General features: G+C 34.2%; 1 long non-coding RNA gene across 1 annotated transcript; it reads left to right on the forward strand.

Moving 5' to 3' along the window:
* Positions 1–12992: 12992 nt before the first annotated feature.
* On the forward strand, positions 12993–14538 carry LOC120593748 (uncharacterized). The gene is made up of 2 exons (XR_005650433.1): positions 12993–13214; positions 14427–14538. It is a non-coding gene; the product is annotated as an uncharacterized LOC120593748 (long non-coding RNA).
* The last annotated feature ends 9353 nt before the right edge of the window (positions 14539–23891 follow it).

Consider the following 23891-nt stretch of genomic DNA (forward strand, 5'->3'; position numbering starts at 1 on the left):
AACTACCTGAGGGAGACTGGAAGTGGATCTTTCCCTATTGAATACCAGATGAGGACACAGCTTAGCAAACAATTTGATTGCAGACTGTGAGCAGAGCAGACCCACTTAACCTGTGCCCAGACTCCTGACCCACAAAAAATCTGTTAATGAATATTGAATGTATTTATTTTAAGAAGATAAATTGTGATAATTTATTATACAACAGTAGAAAACACATACAAAAGGAATACATTTTAGTTTTAGGGTCTTTTTTTTTTTAATTTTTATTCCACATTACCTGTTTAACTATAAATATTTTAAACAAATCTAAATTTTTTTATTACTTCTATCCTCCTCATCACAATTTAATCAACCAAACTACCCTCTCCTTGCATCTTTCTGTTATCATCTAAACACAATGTTGTTAACACACACTCAAAATAGTCAATACTTAAATTTACTGATATATTTAATCAGTTCCTTTAGTTATTATTGTTTCTTTGTCTCCTAAGTCTATTTGTCAGAAACTGTTACTTTAATGGCTTTTATTCTTTTATTTTTGTCTTTAAATGTCCTAAATATAAATTTTAAAGTAGTTGCCAGATTCTTCTATAAAATAAATTTTCTCAAGAGGGAATTTTACCAACCAAAAAGAGCAGTATTTTATTTTTTGTGTTTGTTTTCTTGTTTCTTCCCCTCTACCTTCTTCTTTTTCCGTCCTCCCTCTTTCAGTTGCTGAGATTGGGTAGCTGGACTTAGAGTCTTTAAATGTCACTTTGAGACTCTGCTTTACTGTGGTATCTGTGATATTAGCTCAAATTTTATTCACACAGCTCTTTGTCCTCTTGCCTCCTGAGGCTTACAGTTTGCTAAAAGTTTTAGTTTCACGTAGTGGTGTAGAAATCTTTTCCACAGCTACCTTGTCTTAGCTTCTAGTAGTGAACCTGACTATAGCTGCTTCTCTTTTGTGCTTCTCTTTTGGTCCCTGTAAACACATACAATCCTAGCTCTTGGCAGCCATTGCCCACTTTCAGAAACAGAGTCCAACAGGCTTGAAGTTTTAGCTTGATTTGTTACTTTATGTTTCTGTTCTATTTTTGGTTTAAGATAATCATATGCTTATCTTAAACCAAAGCAGCATATCTTACTACTTTATATATGTTGTAATCAGTACCGAAAGAGCATCAACTGCACATGAAACAATGAAGGATTTTGAATTAAAAGGGTTGTGCCTGAATAACAATCCAGCACCACTTTATTTATAGAGAATAACTAGTAGTTGATACTATGTCTCCAGATCTTGATTTAGTAGTGAAAAAAGTTAAAGAATATTAATATGAATACTATTAATTATGGCGATTAATTCTAACTTTGTAACTCTTCACATGTAGCTATTTCAAAACTCTACTTTTCCATACTAATGTTGAGGAAAAGTTGCTTAGATGAACATTTAAAATGAGAGATGAGAGTTAAAAAATACATTTCTTCTTTACTAATGTTACCAATAGACTATTTCTATGATTTCAGATAGTTTGTTCAAATGGCAGATTTTAGTGGTTGATTCACAATCTTGAATGCATGCAACTATCACCTAAAGGAAACATTGTCATTATTTTTTTCTTATTGAAGATAAGACATAGGATTTCTGAAGAACAACAAATTGTGGTACAAACACCTCTGTCTTTGCAAATTTAATTTTTTTCAAATGCTTAGTGTGTTTCTCCCCCTCTTCCCCAATTTATCTATAAAGAAAACAATTAACATGTTATTGGGAATGTTTAAAAACTTATCCAAAATCTATAACAGTGAAAGGAAAAATGATCTTTAGAGCTGAAGACATCCAGAGTGGATTAAGATTCCCTTTCTGTGATCCTACAAATTAAACATTCAGCCTTCCAGCATTTGAGTGTGTTATGTAATATGGCTGTTAACTTTAGTATCAGATACCAGCATGTCTTCAATGAGAAATTTCCCCATAAGTCTATATTTGGGTTGGATATCATTTTATAGAACTAAAAGATATCAAAATAAACAGTGGGTGAGGCACCTATTTGAGATTCTAATGTTTTTTATTAAGCAAGTGTCTATATATACCTTAGTCTATGATATTAGCATATATTATTAGTATATTACAAAACTATCTCTCTCATTGACATTTAGCTTTTATTATCATTAAATGGTACATGCTGTTGCATTCTTACATGTTTTAATTTACTAAATGTGGTGCTGTACAGGCCTGAAAATCCACTAATTGTCTTATGAATTCCGTACTTTGAGAAACGCTGGTCTAAGTCTTTAAGGATAAAATGAGTCTGTTTAATGAAAAGCAGACAAAGATAAAAGTGAAGCAAAAATCAATGAGAAGTCCAAGTAAACAATGTGTCAAGTGAGATAAACTAATATTTTAAAGAGTCAAGTTTCCAAATGGTCTTTTTATAAAGTGATTTAAAAAATTTTTGACCACCATCCTCAGTAAGAAATACATTCATTTTATCTTATCAATCCAGTATATATACACATCTTTATTAGTCATCTTTGGCCGGGTTATGTTATGGTAACAAATAACTCAAAATCTCTGTGGCTTCAAAACAAAGGTTTCTTCATCATTATGTTACTTGTTGACTATGTGTCTGCAGTGGCTCTGCTCCACACTGTAGCTCCCTCTTCCAGGCTATAGGGAGACTTGGACACTGCTCCAAGTAGCTTGCCATTCCAGGACTCGGGCTAAAGGAATAGCCTCATTCTGAGATGTGCTCATAGCAGAGGGAAAGAGTAAAACCCTGAGCCAAATGACATAATTGTTCTAAAAGCTACCGCTCAGGCTTGGCATGACTCACATGTTTACCTTCCATTGACTCTAATAAGTCCCATGGTCCCTCCTAAACATCAAAGCAACCCTCCTCCCACAAACCACACCTAGGAGCCCTGCAAGTCAACTGGTAATGGGGAAGGATAAATAATTCCTCAACAAGGAAATATACCAATGTACCGGGCATGGGGAAAGGGGAAAATAATTGTGGAAAACAGTGCAGTCCACCACATGTGTTTGTGTATGTGAGTATATATGCAATTGGACCAAAAATTCCCAAAATAATAATCACTATGTTTAATACATTTTGATATTTCTTACTGTATTGTTTTATTTTTTAAATGTTAGTTGCAGCTCACTAAATTAAATATTTAACCCACTAATTGATTACAACTAGCATTTTGTAAAGCACTTGTTCTAATATCCTAAGCAATTTTTTGCAGTTTCTAGAGTGTCACAGTCAGAAAGTGAATGAGTTCTTGATTATTGCTTTTCTTACAAGTGAATGAGATAAGCCCATCTTCCTTTACTCTGACTTTAAGGATATATGATAGAAAGGGTAGAACACTAGAGTAAGAAGTTGGAGATTTTAGTCCTGGCTCAGCGACTGACTAACTGTGTGACTCATTCACTGTTTCTAAGTCTCAGTTTAGCCATCTGTGAAATGGAGGTAATGCCCCAAGGCTGTAAATCTACCTCTATAAGCAGAGGGCAGGAAAAGACTGAAAGAAGAGGTTGGCCAGTCCAGTCTGGTAATTAATAGAGTGTATTAAGGAAAAATTACATACGAGGCATGTAATTTTTTGTCTTGGGCAGGGGCAAGATGAAATGGATCACTGGGCCACTTGGCAGGCACCAGAGAATTATGTAGCATAAGGGGTGATGGTGGATAGTATATGAAATTACATGGTTGACTAGGTCAGGACAATAACCTGTTCTAGGACCCAGCACATAGCAAAAGGCAAGTACCATCAGACAGTCTCTAAGAGGGGAGGAGATTTGCAGAAAGCAGCTTCTGTTCTGACTTAGGCCCAGCTTGCAGGGCAGATAGACTCCATGTCATGGAACAGTCCTGTACACTGCCTAGCCTACCTCAAGTGATAAATGACACATTTATAGTGCCTGACACTGTTCTAAGCCCTTTACACTTAATAACTCATTTAACCCACACAACAACTGGCTAGGTAGGTGCAACTCATATCCTTATTTTATAGAAGAAGAAACTGAGGCGCAAAAAGTTAATGATTTTTAAGCGGTGGATCTAAAATGCAAAACTGCGCATCCTGGCATTACAACCATTATGTTTGGCCTCTAACATGAAAAATAATTTTTAACAAAATTTTTTTTCTAGTGTTTGAAACTACCACCTTTGAAATTGTGCTGTATTCTTGTTGTTCATTTTCTCAGAAACTAATGGTCTGTTTTTGACTTTTCAGTGTCCCTAGTGAAAATTGCATATCTACTAACAGTGAAATTGGCAACAGTTCTGATGAGCAGATGTCTTGGTCCCAAGTCAGAGACTCAAAGCCAGATGCAGCTTCCTATTTAGTTCTGGCATACCTTTTGGTCTGTTGAGTCTCTCTCCCGAGGCACAGCGAGAACCAGTAACTTAGGCTCAGAGAGCATGATTGTACATTTGCCTAATAACAATAAGAGCTATGATTACTGCACATGGACTCGGTTAGATTATCAAAATTCAACCCCATTCAGCTTTGTTATATTAATTTTGTTGGAGTATATAAGTAAATGAGGGTTATCATTTGTCCCAAAGGTTTATGTTCCTGATATCCACAATGTAATCACTTTCTGGATTGCTTTTTAAAATGCTTATTTACAGTGACATTCAATCTTGCCACAGTGAGATCATTCCACCAGGAAAAACTAAAAAATGCTAAATCTGTGTTAAATTTCTTTTTCTTCTTTTTTTTTTTAAAGAACCAATTATGTCAGGTTCTAAAGAAAGCATTTGAGAAAGTACCCTGTAATGAGAGCACATATAAAGACTTGAATAAAAAGACAGTTTCTGTTTCTGAGGGACTACTGTGGAGGAAAACTGTATACAGATATAATTTACACTTTATAGATTTATAATCTTTATCCAAAAACTAGATTTGTATTTTGGGGCCCATTTCTAACCAAATGTGTCAATATCAAATAATAAGTTTTGACAAATTTATAATGTTACCACCACAGTCATGATATAGTCATTATCTAGATTACAAAAAAACCCTCTTATAATGCATTAATAAGAATATGAAACAAAATTTTAAAAATGTACAAAAGATTTGAACACTTAACCAAAGATACATTAAGGCAAATAAATACACAAAACAATAATTAACATCATTATTCATTTAGAAAATGCATATTAAAAATTACAATTAGATACTATTACATCCACTAGAATGGTTAAATTAAAATGATGAACAACACCAAGTGTTGGCAAGAATGTTAAGCAACTGGAATCTCATATATTTACTAGTGGGAATACAAATGATACAGACACTTTGAAAAAAAAGTTTGGCAGTATCTCATAAAGTTAAATATACACTTATCCTATGACCCGGGGATCTTTCTTTGGGTATTATCCCTAGAGAAATTATTTCTATACTAAGTCTTATATATAGATGCTCAGGTCAGATTTATTCATAATAATAACCTGATGCAAACCAACTATCCACCAACTAAATAATTGATTTAAAAAATTTAGCATTCCTATACAATAGATATTATTCAGCATTAAAAATGGAACTACTGTTGAATGCAACACCATGGATGAATCTCAAAGCAGTATGCTAAATGAAAGAAGCCAAAAGCAAAAAAGTACTTACTTCCAGTATCGACCATAGGTTAGACCATATAACAAACCTCGATACATTTAAAAGGATAGAAGCAATACACAGTATGTTCTATAAGTATAAAGACTCACTTTTTCTTCTAAGAATTTCATATGTGAGTGACTATTCCTACAGCTGTGTGGATTCCTACAGCCTATTACTGAAATGCGCGTTCCAGTTTCCATATATTTGTATATAGTTTAATTTTCTATTCTGCTAATCTAGAAAACATGTTCAGTTTAATTGGAACAGAGTATGGCTCTATGGTTAAAGGCTTCTTTTAGTTTATATATTGAGTCCTGTGAAATACTTTCGTTTGTTCTCTTGATTGTTATATCAATCACATTCATTCTATTTTCTCTCTAGAATAAGATCTGAGATTATCATCTTGCCTTTTATACTCTACAGAGGATTATAGTACCGCTGTTTCTAAAGAACTGATAAGAGAATGGCGTTTTCATTATATGCGAACAGACACACACTGATATTTATATTCATATTTATCTATCTCAACTGCAGATCTTCATATAATTTATCCACATATTCATTTCTTTATTTCCATTCAATGAGAGTGATATTTATTGTTCTCCACTGGGTGCACTTTTAGGCTGATATTAACCGTGAAAGCTAAATTAATATTTCTAGAAGAAAGAAAATTACTATATTTGTCTAAAAAGAATTAACTATATCTTTAAAGCGTGGATAAAATTAAAAATATATGAAACTCTTAGGAATGTTTTTGGTGGTTGCTACCTAACTTCTTTATTTAAGTCTGGTTTATTGAATAAACCAGAATAAAACTGAATCATTTTTATTGTAAATTTCAATGGGTTTTGACAAGCAAATATAATGCTAGAGCACCACTATAGTCAAGATATAGATCAATCATAGCATCCATACGTTCCCTCATTTCCTTTTGTCATCAACCCTCCCCCCAACTTCGACCTCAGAAAATCACTAATCTGTTTTCTGTCTCTATTGTTTGCCTTTGTTATAATGCCATATAAATTTAGTCATAAAGTATGTAAACTTTTGAGTTTGATTTATTTCACTTAGCATAATTCATTTTATAGTTATCTTTATTGATGCATATATCATTTCACTCCTTTTATTGCTGAATGGCATTTTATTTATTGGACGTACCACAATTTTTAAATCTATTTATCAACTGAAGGATATTTGGGTTGTTGGGTTATATAGTAAATATTAGGTTTAACTTTACAAGAAACATTAGGCTGCTTTCTAAAGCAGCTATACCATTTTGCATTCTCATCAGCAACATATGAGAATTGTAATTGCTCTACATCCTCATCAGCATTTGATATTGTCAAAAATATTTTTAATTTTCATCATTCAAACAGATGCATAGTGATACCTCACTAGGGTTTTAATTTGAATTTCCCTAATGATTTATTGAGTTGAACGTTTTTTATCTGCTTATTTGCCAACTCAGAACTTGTTCCACAACCCTATGCTGAATAATAAAATAAAATGATAACTACTTTCAGAGGAGGCTACACTTGGTCTCATAGAAATATCTATTGTCCAGAAAAGGGAAAAAGAACTCATTTCACTTAACATCATGATTCTCAAGTCTGTGAGTAGTTTGAGGATAAAAAAATTATGCCATTATTAATATTAGTAGTAGTAGTAGTATTGTGTCAGCTTATATACATAATCTGGAATATATTGGTTGCTCAAAGAATGTATTTTGAATGAATCCTCCCCATCTCTCTTCTTTTGTTCTTGTCTAGATATAGACAAAACTGTGGAGCTAACTATACTAATTTTTAAACACACCCCAAGGTTCCTGAAAAATCATTTTTGAGATGTTCTCATCCTTGCTAACATGCAAAGGGCAGACTTTACAACCAGGTCACCACTTCATGCAGTGCTTTCTCCAAGGCTCTCAAAAGAAATCTCTTTATATCAGAACAGAAGCAATTGGAATTTCTTTGCTGCATTTACATTTGAAACCTGTCTTATAAACCACTGTTCCTCTCCCTATACTTCAGGCTCTGAGACACTGGTTTTTCTTACCTAGGCCTGTGAACAATGATTTATCCACCCAAGTTAGTAATATTAAGTTAAATTTATGTGGGTAGGTTTTCAGCATACTTTCCATTTGGAGTTTCATTCTTCTTTCATAGCCTGCATATGAACAAACAGCTTTAGTTATAAATGTTTCCCAGTGAACCAGTGCTCCAGATGATAGAAATGAAACATTGTATTTCTTATAAAACTCTGACATGAATCCCACCAATCACCATGACACACAGCTGAGGAACTGCACTTGGCTTTGCTACTGGTGTTTTATCACTCCAAAGTGAACTGGCAGGATTTATAAGAGGGTAGGCAGAGTATTGTCAAGTGAACATATTCTTGATGGGCAGGGAGCAGAGGGACCAGTTCACTCAGTAGAAAGTAGAAATGATCACATTCTACATTGAATAACAACAATAATAATTGTCAATACTGTTTTTGGAAAGGAAAAAGGGGCAGCAGAAAGCATGGCCTTTATTTTAAAATGTCTTTCAACTCTGTCTTCTTTCTGATACCATAACCCCCTTTTTTCTCCCTACTGGCATGTGTTCATCTTGTTCATGTCAAATGAATAATTTGAAATAGAAATTTTAATTTGTACATCACTGTTGTTCATGGATAAAATGAAGGTGCTAATTTGCTGGTCTGCTGAATACCAATTCTCTCTCTCTCAAACACATATACACACTCACTCACTGGTACCCACGTAAACTGCATTGATTATCATTTATAATATTTGCAGAACAACTAACATTGGAAAGCATTTTCATAAACCTATTGTATCCCATTTAGTCCCCACCCCCACCAAACATCTGTAGGTAGTTCTCATGCCCCCTTTCATCTGAGAAAGCTGGTGCCCACAAAGTTTCAGTGACTTGACCCCACACTGTCTTACTTTTGGCCTGGTGCTCTTCTACTATACTGTGGGGCTGATAAAATCAACTACCTGAAATGGTTATTTTGAAGATTACATAAGATAATGCACATGGAGCACTTAACACAGGGTCTGGGAAAACAGTAGCTATACTTACAGACATCCTAGAAGAAACACATACCACACCAGGTACCTTTGTCTACCCCTTTCCACAGTCTGTTTGGATAGATATATTCCCATGGACACATTTCTCAAAAGTTCTTTCATCTTAATAAGCCTTAAAATAGTACTACTTTCTAAAGCCAAATGCATACTGTACATTTAACACAGGATTTGTGTGTCAATAACTTCCAAAAACAGACAAGATGGCTATCTCTAGTTCCTAGAATAAAAATCCATGTTAAAAGTATGACACTAAAAACAGAAGTACAAACTTCTGTAAAACTCACTGTATTTTTTGATTATTGTACCTCAGTTAAATTCTGACAATTTGAAGTTTTTATATTTGTGTAAGAAAATTGTTCACAATACTTGTCTTAGGTTAGGTTGCTCAGGAAGCAGACTGAAATAGAGATTAGTGTGTACAAAGTGTATTGGGAAGTGCCCTGGGGTCAATATCTGTGAGGGGTGAGGAAGGCAGGATTGAGAACAGAGGATTTTGCAGCTGCAACAGAACCTCAGCCTGAAGCTAAAATGTCCATTCAGAGTTGATCTACATGGGTCTTTCTATGCACTCATCAACCTGTCATTGTCTGTAGGTTCTCTTTGTCTAAAAGCATGTCCCTAAATATAACTTGGCTGAGACCCATGAGCCACTAACATGCTCAGCAACTAAGAGTGAGGAATGAGACACGGTCCTGAAGCTGGTGTCTATGCAACGCATCACAGCATCTATGACAAAACAGCATCGGCTACAATTCTCTTTCTGCATCTCTCCCGTGTGCTTATCTATTCTTGATGCTTTCTTGACCTCATTATAGGAGAGATAACAAGCATAATGATGCCTATTGAATGTTTTTATTTTTGATTTCTCATAGTGGTTTACCATTATTTCTTTTATCTCTTTGCCTTTAAAGATACTAGGATTAGGAGTTATAAAAATCACCTAGCTTAATTTGCTTTCAACTAATGATCATAATTTGGGCTAAGGCCAACAATTCTGGCAGGAAACAAATGGCACACTCAAATAGAAATAATCAAGGAGAATTTAATGAAGGCAGTATTTAGAAATGTATGAATAAAAAGTTAGAGAAACTAACAATGAATGATGAAATCATTGTTTGACAGGAGCGAAAAGCCATCACTGCCCCTAAGCTTGAAAGGCAAGGAGAAGGGTAGGTCAAGAAAACTGAAAAAAGTAGTCTGACAAGAGCCAGGCCCTTTGGAAGAAGAGGGAGCTGAGTAAATAAATGCTCTAGTCTCACACTTCTGCCACCCTCTAATCTCCTGTTGGTGCCATCCAATGGCTGAACACAACCAGAGTGCTTCAGGTAAGACAGTCTGTGGATGAAGTCGATGGAGGTCAGTCAGCTTTCTGGGCAGAGTAGATCCGGAGCAGAAAATTGAAGGTCTTCCTTTATGGCCTGTGCCATTTCCAGTGCCATTCAAGTTTTTAACATCCATGTCAATTTTTGAAGCTTTTTTCTATAGAGTCAACTCTAATACATATCATTCTTAATTGCTTCCATGCTTGTCTCCTATAAACCCTTTCCACCCAGTAATTGGAATATTATTTTTAAAATACAATTCTCTTCTACCTACTTGCTGAAAAAAGTGCCCAATAACTACCAACTGCTTTTAAAGACAAAGGCCAATCATTTGAACATGACTCACAAGATTCCTGGTCTGATCCTGTGTACCTCTGATACAGCCTCATTCTCTGTCAGCCACCCCCTTGTGTACGTTTTTCATATTCTTGAACAATTTATCCTCCCTTTACCTCCCCTTCTACTGTTCCGTCTCTGTAGAATACACTGGGCCTAGTTAACCTCTTCTGGTCCTTCATACCTTCACTCTGACATCTACTTCTTCAGGGAAACCATTTTGTCTCTTCCTTTTCAAGACTTCCTGGCCATGCTCTTATAACACCCTTTACATTTTTTATCATACCACTTTTCTAAATTTAAAAATTTATGGAACTGTTTCCTGTGTATTTTCCCTTAGACTGTACATTCTAGGAGGGCAGAATCTAGCCACAATGTCTTCTGGCACATGGTAGGTACTCAGGAAATATTTATTGAATGAGTATATGAATGAATATCTGAATGAATGAGTAAATGGCGCCGGATGGACAATTTCCCAAACTAGACAGCTCACTCGTGCTTAAAGGAACGGCTGTAAAGAGTCTGTGATGATCACCGGCTCAATGTTGCAAAAAGATTATATGAGACCAGTATTGCCAGAACTTTCTATGTTATAACTGAAATAAAAAAGAAACTTGATAAAAAATTTCTTGATTTTCAAATGTTGGTGACTAATTCCAACTTGTCTTAAAATACAAATGAAAACACTCCAATGAAAACACTGTATGAGCTGAATTCAACCAGGGCCTTCTGTTTTAATTTTTGGGATAGTCAGCTTCAAGAAAGTAAAACTTCACATCAGAGGTTCACTGTTTAGTATGTTAACCCAAAACATTTTTCTTCTGATGTTTTTATGTCTGGTTTAACTCTAATTTATTTGTAATCAATTAAGGGTCTATTTTAGCTTTCACGTAATCATAATAAATCAAGATATTTTAAAGGAATAATTAGAGGCAGAAGACAAGATCTATGGAGTAGTCAAACACTCCTACTAAAAATATGAATTTGTAAACATTGGATCATCTGGCCTTTCTAATAATTACTTACAGAAAATGCATTAATTACAATGAGTAGTGTTGTTTTATAGTAGCAAATTATTTTTTCATGGACATAAAAGTTTGCTTGAAGACAAATTGTACCAGGAGAAAACATTTCTGTTTCTGTGGACTTCATCAGTCATTTTGGCCCTTTTCCTAGTATGTCTGTTCATTATGCACGTACCAAAAACTTATGTACAGCAAGTACTGAAGACAATAAATTGAGGGAAATTGGGGGGCAATTATACCATGAAAAAATAAAATTATCAAGGAAATGATCTGAACTGCATATAGCATGCTTTCAGGAACATGGCATAGATTTTTGAATACTCTCATGAAAAGGGATTGGTTTGAGCTCTTGTTCAATCCAGTGAGTGTTCTGTTGCAAAGGGAAATATCCTTACCACTTTAATCCCCAGTTTTCTGAAGAGTGGTGGAGATCTCTTGCCATTTTTGGCTTTATATTTCCAAAAGCTGTGTGTTATCTCTCCCATTTTTCCATTGCTTAGATTGAAAACCATATTTAAACTACTGATATTAAGTGCTATCAATATCAAATGTCTTTCAAGCTCCTCCTTTTGGAAAGCTTGTGTGACTTGTCATAGATGATATTTTCCAAGTGAAGAGGTATGTGGCTTAACGAGATTACATATCATGGGCATATTTTTTTCCAACTATCTTTGCTAATGTTCAGACACTAAACATGAAGCCTCATAGTAATTAGATCTTCACTAAATTGAAAATATCCTGACTATACTGGTTATATTAACGAATCATTTATAAACTCTCATTTCATTCTCCTAAATAGAAAGTTTCATCCTTAAGCTGAAAGTGGACTCTGTCCTTTGAAACTTGGAAGCAAATTTTGAAGAAAAATATGTATTCTCTTTCAAATGGAATATGTCATTACAACGAGTACTTTTATAATAGACTTGATTTTATAGTGTCCTGGTCAAGCATCACATACATAACAATACATGTATCTTTTTGATGTAGTCATCTGTAACTGAGACCAGTGCTTTCTAGATACTTTCATGTCAAGACATACACAGAATGCATGTACAAGATACCAGAAGCTGCTTCTGGTCTTAGAAGGTGGAGGCTGCCAACCAGAAACCCTGAAGTTTATGGGGATTAATATCACTGCATACTTTTAATCTATTCAGGGCACACTAGTTGTGAAGTTCTAACTAGGACCACCTACCTTTATTAATATTGTGTTTAAACATCAATTTTATGTAGCCAAAAGCAATAATCAAAATATTTTTAATATTTTAGTTATTTCCAATAAGCAACTTTTCTATTAGCTTACTAAACACAATCTTTCTCACTATCATCCCTAAGACTATATTTTCTATGTTAGTAGAAATCTTTTAAAGTAAATATTTATTTTTCATATGTATAGCAATTTTAGGGCCCCCTTCAAGATGCAAAATGCAATTTCAAACCACTTGGTGTTTGTCACTTTATGGAGATTCTCATTTGGTAAGTGACAAGTTTCCTCTTTTTAAATAAACAGGTTTATGACATTCAGGGTAAGGTAAATAACAGGTGCTTTTTAGATGATATTTTTGAATTTTATCTTAATAATCCATAATGTATCCACTGAAGATGGGTGAGGAAGGTGAAAATAAAAAAGAATGTCAAGGATTAAATGACTCTGTTACTACAAAATTGACTCAAAATCAGTACTTTTTAATAGCTAAGTGCATTTTTTTGAATAGATGTTTGATACTCTTCCTAAAGGTTGCTCTTTTTCTCTGCTCCCTCTCCACTGTCAATGTGCTGATGGACAGATGAGATTAAATGGCATCCTCCTGACTCTCCATCTCTGTAAGTTTCATTCCCTTTAACATCAGTGCTTCGGGCTGTTGTTTCTCCCCATTGCCCTCCCCCCTTTCCACTCTGGAACATTTTATCTCATGAAGTATGTTGGTTTCAGTACATCCTCTAAGAAGACAGATGTTCTTAGTATAGTGCCTTTTTTTTTTTGTAATCACCAACCCATCTTCTTTTCCCATTTCCTATTTCATGGAAAAAATATTGGCATTAATATCAGCCATGGGTCATGGGATTTGAGATGTTTCCTATATCTCAAAGCTTGTGGTAATTGCAGATGCAATACTCTTTGAATACCAAAGATGTAACCATGCATATTTTCAAAGATGATTCCATACTTCTGAGAGCTCAAGGAAGCAGAAAATATAAAGGATCTCCTAATTTTGCACTATATTAGGTAATCAAAAAAATAATATTATAGTGTTAATGCTGGAGAATGCTTATACTCAATTACTCAGCAGAAATTTATAAGAAAGTAGAAATATAAAAGCAGTCATATACCACCTTCTTCACCTACTTTTTTAGCCTTAACTCTATTATGAGGTGAATATGAGATAAATGTTAGGTGCCAGAAACCACGGCAGAAGCTAGAGAAGAAAAACTGGAATATCAGGAAATGTATTCAGTAGTTTCTGCTTGACAATCATGATTAACTTCCCATGTTAATTCATCAGGGTAACCTGAAATCTTGAGCCCGGATTACTTTGTACTTTGGTTATAGGAACACTAGCTAAAAGCCATCACCAGTATTTCATACGCATTTTTTTCCAAGCAAATTATGACTTTCACCTATTCAAATTGGTAATATTAATCAGTATTTTATAAGATTCAAGAATTGATTCTTAAACATTCTATCAGCATCCCAAATCTCTTCTTATTCATACCTGGATACTAACAAACCTCCTAGGATGGCTGTCTTCCCCTGGCTCCTTCAAGTCTTCTGTGTACCTTTTTTTTTAACCTGGTCTTCTGTTCCAAAAGGCTGACGTGAGCATCCTTGTCCTCTGGCTTCTTTCATGTTTAAATTAACCATTGGGAACCCTAAGAGGAAATTGGAGGGGGAGAAGAAAGAGAGGTCTGGATATTTATTATTCTTCCTTTGGGGTTACCTTAACCTGCATTTTTTTCTAAACTGCTCTCTCAGTAGACGTCTCTTCATGACCATCACCTTCCAGATGGTGGTAACTTCTCTCTCCATCTTTGCAGGCCTGGATATGGTGACAACTGTGCTGCTATTAACACCTTATTCTTGCAATATCATTTTTGTAAATAGTTTTCTGTAAATAGTTTTTTCAAATAAACAGTTTCTGTAAAATAACACCTCCTCTAAGTTTTCTTAATTTGAGTATGCTCTTTGTTTCCTATTGAAATTTATCATAGATTTGTGCTTATTATTGGGTGTTGTATATGGCTTGTATTTAATGTCACTAAATATGGTCATCTTAGCAATATAGATTTTGTAAAAGATTAGCATAGTTTTGCCACTCTGAGAATCATTAAATTACAGACCAGCCATAAAATACTTAGGACTAAACTTAACTGAAAGATAAGCAAAAGTTTGAAGGAATTTGAGAACAAAAAAACAAAACTTTAAAAAAGTTTGTTATTGGCTCCTAATTTTGGAAAAAATCACTAGGCACAGGCTGGATCTTCACAAAGAATATTAACATTTCTTATTAGAAGAAATCATAGTGAAACGGAAATGACTTTAACCAGAGACAGAAGAGGAATCTATAGCGAAAAAAGCATGCACTCTAATGAGACCATAGAAGAATCATAAATCCCACTGAAATCTGGCCAGTGTGGATTTGAACAACAGGGTTTAAAATTTTTTTTATAATGAGAACTTTTGCTTCCATAAAGATGAAATAGCTGAATTTTTTGTATTATTCCCTATAAGCACAGTTTAAAAACACTAGAAATTATAGGTTAAACAAATATAAGAAGACTGAAAGAAGGAAAAAAGAAGGATAATCAGCTAGGAACCTTGGAAACCATGAATAACATCGTGATAAGTTTCAGAGTTTTTGTTTTGGGCTCATAGATCCCAGGTTTGGAGATGAAGAAGCAAGCAATATAGCTATGCCAATAGGTGAAATAAAGCAAGGTCTGTTTCATCAAAAGCTTGCTCTCTTTAGTTGAAAGACCAAGAAAGAAGAAGCCATAAAAGACAAAAATACTTTCAGAAAGTACTGCTCTACATTAGCCATACACTATAGAAAAACTGCACCCTTATCCTTATCTGGGATAAAAAGATACCCTTCCCTTTTCCCTCTGGGTGGTGAGCAGCCCCTCAACACCAAATGTCAAGAGCCTGCACTTCTACCCTCACCTGGCAAGAATGAGGTAGCATTCCCTTCCCTTGCTAGAGTAGTATCATAGGAGGCCTACCGAAACAGAAGATTTAAATAAGTGCATATCTTACAACATAATATACAAAATGTCAAGCTTTTAATTAAAAATTAATTTATACCAGGAACCACTAATATTCTAACAATGAGAAAAGACTACACCAAAATGACAAAAATGTGAAAATTACCTAACGAAGATTTTACAGCAGTTATCATAAAAATGCTTCATTGAGCTCTTATGAACTCACCTGAAATATAAGAGAAAAATAGTGTTAGCAAAGAAATAAAGGATATAAAGAAGAACAAAATGGAAATTCTAGAATAAAAGTAAAAAAACTAAATGAATAGGCTTAACAATAGAATGGAGAGGATAAAAGAAGGAATCAATGAACTTGAAGATAGAATAATGGAAATACCCAATTTGAACAACTCAAAAAGGAAAGTATATATTTAAAACTCAGCGACTTGGGAAACTACTTAAAAAACATCTAACATTCATGTCTTTGGAGTCCAAGATGAGAGGTGAAAGAGAATGGACAGGGTTGGGGGCCTGGAAATTTTAAAAGAAAATAGCTAATTTTTTTTTTTTTAATTTTGCAAAACATATACACCGACAGATTCAAGAGACTGAGTAAATCCTAAACAGGATAAACAATAGTTTATTCAAGCCAAAATATATCATAATTAAACTTTCAAAAATTAAAGACAAAGGAAAAATCTTGAAGGCAGAAAAAAAAAGATGCATTAACTATAGAAGAAAAAAAAAATCATATGACAGCCGATTTCTCACTGGAAATAATGAAAGTCAGAAGTAAGTGGCACATATTTTTTAAGTGCTAAAAAAAAGTCCATCCAATGAAAATATCCTTTAAAAATGAAGAGGAAACCAAGACATTCTCAGATAAATGAAGACTATGACAATTTGCTGCCAGCAGACCTACTCTAATAGAATGGCTAAAGGAAAATTTGTAAGCAAATAGGGAAGGATCAAAGAAAATTCTTAGAATATCAGGAAGAGAGAACAATCGACAAGCAAGACATAATGCATCTTTCTCTTTGTCTTACATTTTCTAAATTATACTTGACAATTTAAGCAAAAAGTATAACTATCTAATATGGATTTCAATGTCTGTAGAAGACACATATTTAAGAGAATTCTATTCTAAATAAGGTAGATAAGATGTAAAAGGAGATAAGATTTCTATGCTTCGTTCAAACTGGTAAAATGATGACATCAGTAGACTGTGATAGGTTATGTAATAACATTATAATGTAATACCTAAAACAGCCACTAGAACTATACGCATGAAGAGGTACTCTAAAAAGTTGTTATAACTCAAAATAGAATTCTAAAAAATATTCAAGTAACTCGTAGGAATACATTAAAAAGAAAAGAGAGAAATTAAAAAAGAGAAAACTCAAAATACAAAACAAGAAATGGCAAGCTTAAGATGTAATGCATTAATAATTACATTAAATACAAAGGGCCTAAGTATATCAATTAAAAGACAGAGATTGGCAGAGTGGATTAGAAAACATAACTCAACTACATTATATCTACAAGAAACTCACTTTAATTATTATAGTATATGTAGGTTGAACGTAAAAAGATGCATAGAGATTGACTATGCGAACATTAATCATACCATACACAAATTACCTCAAAATGGATCTTAGTTCTAAATAAAAGAAGTAAAACTATAAAAATCTTAGAAAATAACATAAGAGTAAATCTTTGTGCCCTGGACAATGGTTTCTTATGTATGATACCTATAGCAAAACGACAGAAGAAAAATAGAAAAATTATATTTCATCAAAATGAAAAACTTTTTTGCTTCAAAGGACACCATCAAGAAAGTGAAAAGACAATCCACAAATTGGGAGAAATATTCGCAAATCATGTATGTGATAAAGGAGTTTTATCCAGAATACATAAAGGACTCTTACAACTCAACAAATAACCCAGTTAAAAAACAAGTAAAGGATCTGAATAAACAATTCTCCAAATAAGTTATGCTATTGGCTGAAAAAAACATGCAGATACTAAACATCATTAGTCATTAGAAAAATGCAATCAAATCCACAATGAAATGCACTTCACACTCACTAGGATACCTCAGTCAAAACAACAGACAATAACAAATGTTAATGAGGATGTGGAAAATGGGAATTCTCACACATAACTGGTGAGATTGTAAAATGATAAACCACTTTAGAAAACAGTTTGGCAGTTTCTCAAAATGTTTAAAATAGAGTTCCAAACCTATGTATATTCCCAAGAGAAATGAAGACATATGTCTATACGAAAACTTGTTCATTAATGTTCAAAGTAATATTATTCACAAAATCTAAAAGGAGCAAATAACCCAAATATCCAACAACTGGTGACTAGATAAATAAAAGTGGTATATCCATATAATGAAATATTATTTAACCAATAAAAAGAAATGCAGTATTGATGCTTGATACAACATGGAGGAACTTTGAAAACATAGTTCAAAATGAAAGAATTCAGTCACAAAAGCCATGTATTGTTTGATTACATTGATGTGAAATGTTTAGAATAGGCAAATCCATAGACAGCAAATAGTTTAGTGTTGCCAGGGGTTCAATAGAGGAAGAGATGGCTATGAGGCTTCTTTTCGGTGATAAAATGTACCAAAATTAGATAGTAGTGATGGTCATACAACTCTGTGATTATACTAAAACCACTGCACTGTACAACACAAAGGAGTGAATTTTATGGTATCTGAATTACATAGCAATGAAGCTGTTATTTATAAAGTGTAAAGAAGAAAGAGGAAAATAAAGCAGGAGTGGTTATATTAATATCAGATAAAGTAAACTTTGGACCAAAGAAAATTACCAGAGACAAAGAGGAGGAATTACGTATAATATAAGTATCAATCTGCTAAGAAAACAGAGTTATTATAAATGTGTATGCATGAAACAGCACAGTCACAAAATATATGAAGAAAAACTGATAGAACCGAAAGCAGAAATAGGCAAAATTGCAATTGTTCTAGAAGATTTTAACACCCATCTCTGAACAGCTGTACAGAAAATCAACAAGTAGATATCATCAACACCATCAACCAACAGTATCTAATCAACACATATAGAGCACTCCTCCCACTCACTGCAGAATACACAATCTGTTCCAGAATTCATAGAACATATACCAACATAGACCATAATCTGAGCCATAAAACAAACCTCAATAAATTTAAAAGAATTAAAATCATGTAGACTGTGTTCTCAAGCTAGAAATGAAAAACAGAAAGATAAAAGGAAAATCTCCAAATGCTTGAAAACTAAACAACAGATTTCTAAATTACTCATGGGATTAGAAAAAATTAAATACATCAATGTGTTTATGGTGTATGATGTGTTTAAATAGAGTAGGTTATGTCAAGGCAGAGTTCAATAAATGAAGCTGCCTTTGTGAAACAACAAAATCATGAGTGAATTTTGGGCATGAGAGGATGGTCTATGTACTTACAACTAGAATGTTTATAGTGAATGTTAATGCAAAATAGTATTTACTAGGAAGGTTTACTCATCTCCCACCTGCTATGAGTGTTGTTGTTAATGACTGACATTTACCTTCTTCACCAGAGAGTTCTCAGCAAAGAAGGTTATTCTCACCTGGAAAGTTAATCCCAGTTCTGAGAGTTAACCACAGTAAATACCTAACACGGGGTACAAACTCGCCCCTTTGCTTCAAAGTGGGGCCAACTCCATAGTACAAATTGTACTTCAGAACTCCTCTGAGATCAGGCCAAAGCTACATTCCATTTGAAACTGTGGCCTTGCTTAACCTTTCCTCCGCCTTATTCTGTCCCTTCCCTGGCTCCCCTTCTCCTGTGACCTATCAATCAATCACATGCTCTCAAATGCCCATCTCAATTCAAATCCTGAGGGGCCAGGGAAGTGGACTGGAATTGAAAAACAGATTACGTATGGAATTAGGGTTGCCAGAGAAAATACAGGATGCCCAGTTAAATTTAAATTTCAAAAAATAATCATACTTTTCTTTTGGTATAAGTACATTCAAAATATTGCATGGGACATATTTATACTTTATAAAAGTTTTCAGTATTTCTGAAATTCAAATTTAATTGGGTGCCTTGTGTTTTCTTTGCTAAGTCTGGCAACCCTGTATGAAGTGGGACTGTAGTAGTCTTTAGAGTAGCAGCAGCAGTGTTTGAAAGTTTGTTAGAAATGCAGCATTTCATACCTCACTCAGAACTACTGAATCAGGATCTGCATTTTAACAAGATTCTCCAGGTGATGTACCTGCACATTAACATTTGGGAAACAATGGATGATGAAAGTGGACATTCTGGGGGTTTTAAGAGGATAGGTTCAGTCTAAAGGGGCAGCTGTTTCAGCTCCAGCCAATTGTTGCCATTGCAGGACAGTGGGTCTAGTGCAGCCAGATCTCTTATTTTTCCAAAAGAATCTAATTTTTATATAAAATTTTTATATAAAAATCTCTTAATTTATAAATGTTGGCAACCAACTCGATATGTCATAAATACTTTGTGAGTCAGATAAAACAAGTCTTTGGACTGAACCCAATTTGTGGGCCATCTATTTTGTTACCATTAATCTAAAATAATTTCTACAGAGGTTCTTGAAGGTAAACTATTATAGACATAACAAAATGATTGAGTGAAACTGACTGAAGTAGACCCAGTTTAACCGAAAGTAAATTTAAGTATAAATGAGCGTGTGCTGTATGTGAGCTTATGTACATACATCCAGGTATGTGTACATATGTATGTTGTGAATGTGTGCAAGTATCTCAGTATGTTTGTGCATGCATGCATGCATGTTTATGTGCATGGCCATGTATTTGTACATGTGTAAGTACACATGCGTTTGTGTACACATGTAGTTACAGGGAGGCTCTAGTTTTTCACTTTTCCTTTCTTTTCTTAGCAGCTGCTGTAAATCTTTGGCTAGGAGTCTCAATCTTCTCTTCTTTCTGTCATTCTTGCCCCAAGCAGGGACGTGCTAGGGTACTGATTTCTCTCAGCAGGGATCTTGTTGCCTCATTAGAGGAACTATAGTTTCAGAAGCAGAGTAGCTTTTAAGGGGATTTTCCCCCTAATATTTAAAGAAAGGTGCTTTTGTGACTCCTCTGCAAAAGGGCTTCTCTTTCTGATTGAATGGTCCTGTCTCTCTCCCATAAGTCTTTTTAAATCTGTTCTGCCTGAACTGCAGACACAAGATGACTTTCAAACCCATTCCTTTTGAGGGAAAAGCTGATTAAATCTAAGCTGTAAGGATCTTTCTGATTGTAGAAATGTAGACTCAGTGATACCTTTCTCCCACTTGCTCTAAAAGTCCAGAATGTTCCAGTATTACTCTGTTACTCTGTTACATTGGTTGTGGTGAAATACATACACATGCATGTATGGACCCACAAGTTCACAGGCTTATATGCATGCATGTGTGTACCTGCATAATCATGTCAAAGCCGGGGAAGTACACCAGTGGACGACCCTATCAATGCCTCCGTGCCCAATTGTGCTATAGACACTGCATATGTGTCATTGAAATTACTTCTTCAATGTGGGGTGGGCAATGCTTTACATGTGATGATCCTTTCTGCCCCTTCAATCCCTTTATGATTATTTCTGGTGTTGCTTTTTTCGTCATTCATGGACTGATGGCCATTTTTGAAAAATGCTGGGCGTCAGAGGAAATCACTGGTACCCAACTAGAAGAATGATCAGGGCATATACTTAATGAGGATAAACTTAAGGCTTTAGCAATGATAGAACCAACAGATACCACTATAAAATTAGTATAATCTTATATTAAACCTGGACATCTTTGGGTTTGGGGCCTTTTTAAAGTCTCATGAACATTTTTAAGTAGACATAAATTCTGGCTTTTCCTCAGTGCCTTAACCTCAACTGGATCAACTGATATATTTGACTGGATGAAGTATATTTAATTGTACCTGTCTCTAGTTTATAGGAAAACAAATTCCATTTTTATTTTATTTTATATTTTAGCCATGTGTGTAAAAAATTGCCATTAAATTTTCCCTCATTGTAGAAAAGACTATATTCCTAACCATGGTTATTAGACATATTTCTTGGAAATCAACCATTTCGTATTTAAAAATTTCATGAAATTTCCATTCTATTCTTTAATATGACCATGTCTATAAATTTTTAAATTTCAAATTACATAGAATAAAATTTTTATTCCTTTGGCAAATATGTAGTTTAATTAGTATAGTGGTAGTTTGTTCATTAACTATTTTTTACTTACTTTCCAGTTTTTCTTTGAGCAATTAATAATAATGATAAATAGTACTTCAAGTTAAAATAGAAGGTCATTGTAAAATATTTCGTTCACTTAAAACATGTTTGTCCACAAAATCTTTCCTTATATATTATTACAAAATAGTTTCTTCAATTCTCTCATTGTAGCTTGATTTTTAAGAAATGTCAATAATGTCAGCTAAGAACTTTGTCACTTTTACACACCTGTTACACTTGTTTTGTACAGTGAATACACACAAGTGGATGTAATCAGCCTATATGTTTTCTGGCAATAAATTTGGCACTTGGGGATTTGTTTACAACTCTAGAATCTGCTTGTTACTAAAGTGTCCCAAAAGATATAGCAAAGCTTCCAAAAGGGGTTTAACTCACTTCCAGAGAAAAATCTGGTTTATCCGCTCGCAGATAAAAAAATATATAGACACTTTGAGTGAGCTTTATGATTGCAGCATGTAAGAATATCTATTCCTTTTACTTTCCCCTTGTGAAAATTAGATATAGTTGAACATTTGTGTTAGAGTGGGGAGGAAAGAAAATCTGTGCTCTCAAAACATGAAAATAAATCAAACACAGTTTATTCCTCTGAAATTTATCTGCATCACTGCATTTTTGCAGCCTCTACCTGTAAAAACAGAGTTGAAGTAAGTTCATATATTCATGCAACAAACATTAATGGAGGACTTACTATGTCGATATGACAGTAACCAAGACAGACATTGCTCTGCCTTCATGACACTGACCTTTTCATAGGGAGATGTACAAAGAAAAAGGTCAACAAACAAAATCATTGCAAATTTTGATAAGTACAATAAAGAAATTGCTAAACAGGATAAGGTCTACCCCAGATATAGCAACAAAGATCTTTCCAAGGAGAGGCTATTTTAGCTGAGATATGATGAAGCTAAAAGAATGAAGAGTGATTCAGGCAGAGAGAACAGCAGGCTTTGAAATAAATAAGAACTTGAGAATGGCTGAGGGGTGTGGAAATAGTGTGGGCTCCATGGAAAATGAAGTTAGACAGATGCAGAGACTACATTCCCTGTATTTAATGCATTTGGATTTATTGTAAATGCAAGGGGAAGCAATGGAAGATTTTAAACTAGATCAACGTAATTCGATTATTCTCATTATTTTGTAGAAAATGGATTAGAGATATGACTTTTTAAAAAAGGATAGAGAAATAACTTTTAGAAAAAGACTTTTTTTGGGAAACCAGGCAACCAAGGATGATGGTCTGAGCCAGGATGGAGCTAGAAAAAACTGGCACCTTCATGATAATATGTTGGAAAGGAGAATTGACATAAGTGGTTGATCACTCAGCACTAGGAAGAAAAGGAAGGAAGCAAAGATGACTCCCCTGTTCCTGGCTTGAGTATTTGAGTGTATCTTGGTGACTTTTACTAACAAAGGCCAAACTACTTTCACATTTCATATCTTCATGAGGAATATGACAGTTACTCTTACTTGTTAGTGTTTCAAGTGATGTTAACCACACAACATGAGACATTTCCCTTTTTCTAATGCTTAGCTATTTTTTATTGCATCATAAGTATAGATTTCTGCACTTACATGATACATTATATGAATAACGTTGATATCAGTTGTTTTTAAAAATGAAGAAAACACTTCTAGTCTTAAAAGCAATTTCTTGCATATATCCAGTGGATGTGACACTAACCTTTATTATGGAAAAATAAGCACAAGAGTTGATGTAAAGTTTTCCTTCAAGTATCCATTGTGTAGTCCATAATTCACCCTGAAGAGCTGGTATTGTGATAGCAAGAGGCTTCTCAAATATGTTCATAACAATATACAACTGTAGATTTCTGTTTTATACAGGTCAGTGGAGAACCATCACTGCTGAATCAATGTATCTAACTTCTTGAATGTCTAAATTTAAAAAGAATACATCCCTGCTAAGATTCCTATCAACTCTTGCTGATTATGTTTCATAAAAGTAAATTCTCCTATGGTGGGCTTTTAAAAGAACCAATTTTCTGCTCCTCTTGAGT

This window comes from Pteropus medius, unplaced genomic scaffold (assembly GCF_902729225.1).
Source record: "Pteropus medius unplaced genomic scaffold, Ma_sr-lr_union100, whole genome shotgun sequence".
Classification (NCBI taxonomy): domain Eukaryota; kingdom Metazoa; phylum Chordata; class Mammalia; order Chiroptera; family Pteropodidae; genus Pteropus; species Pteropus medius.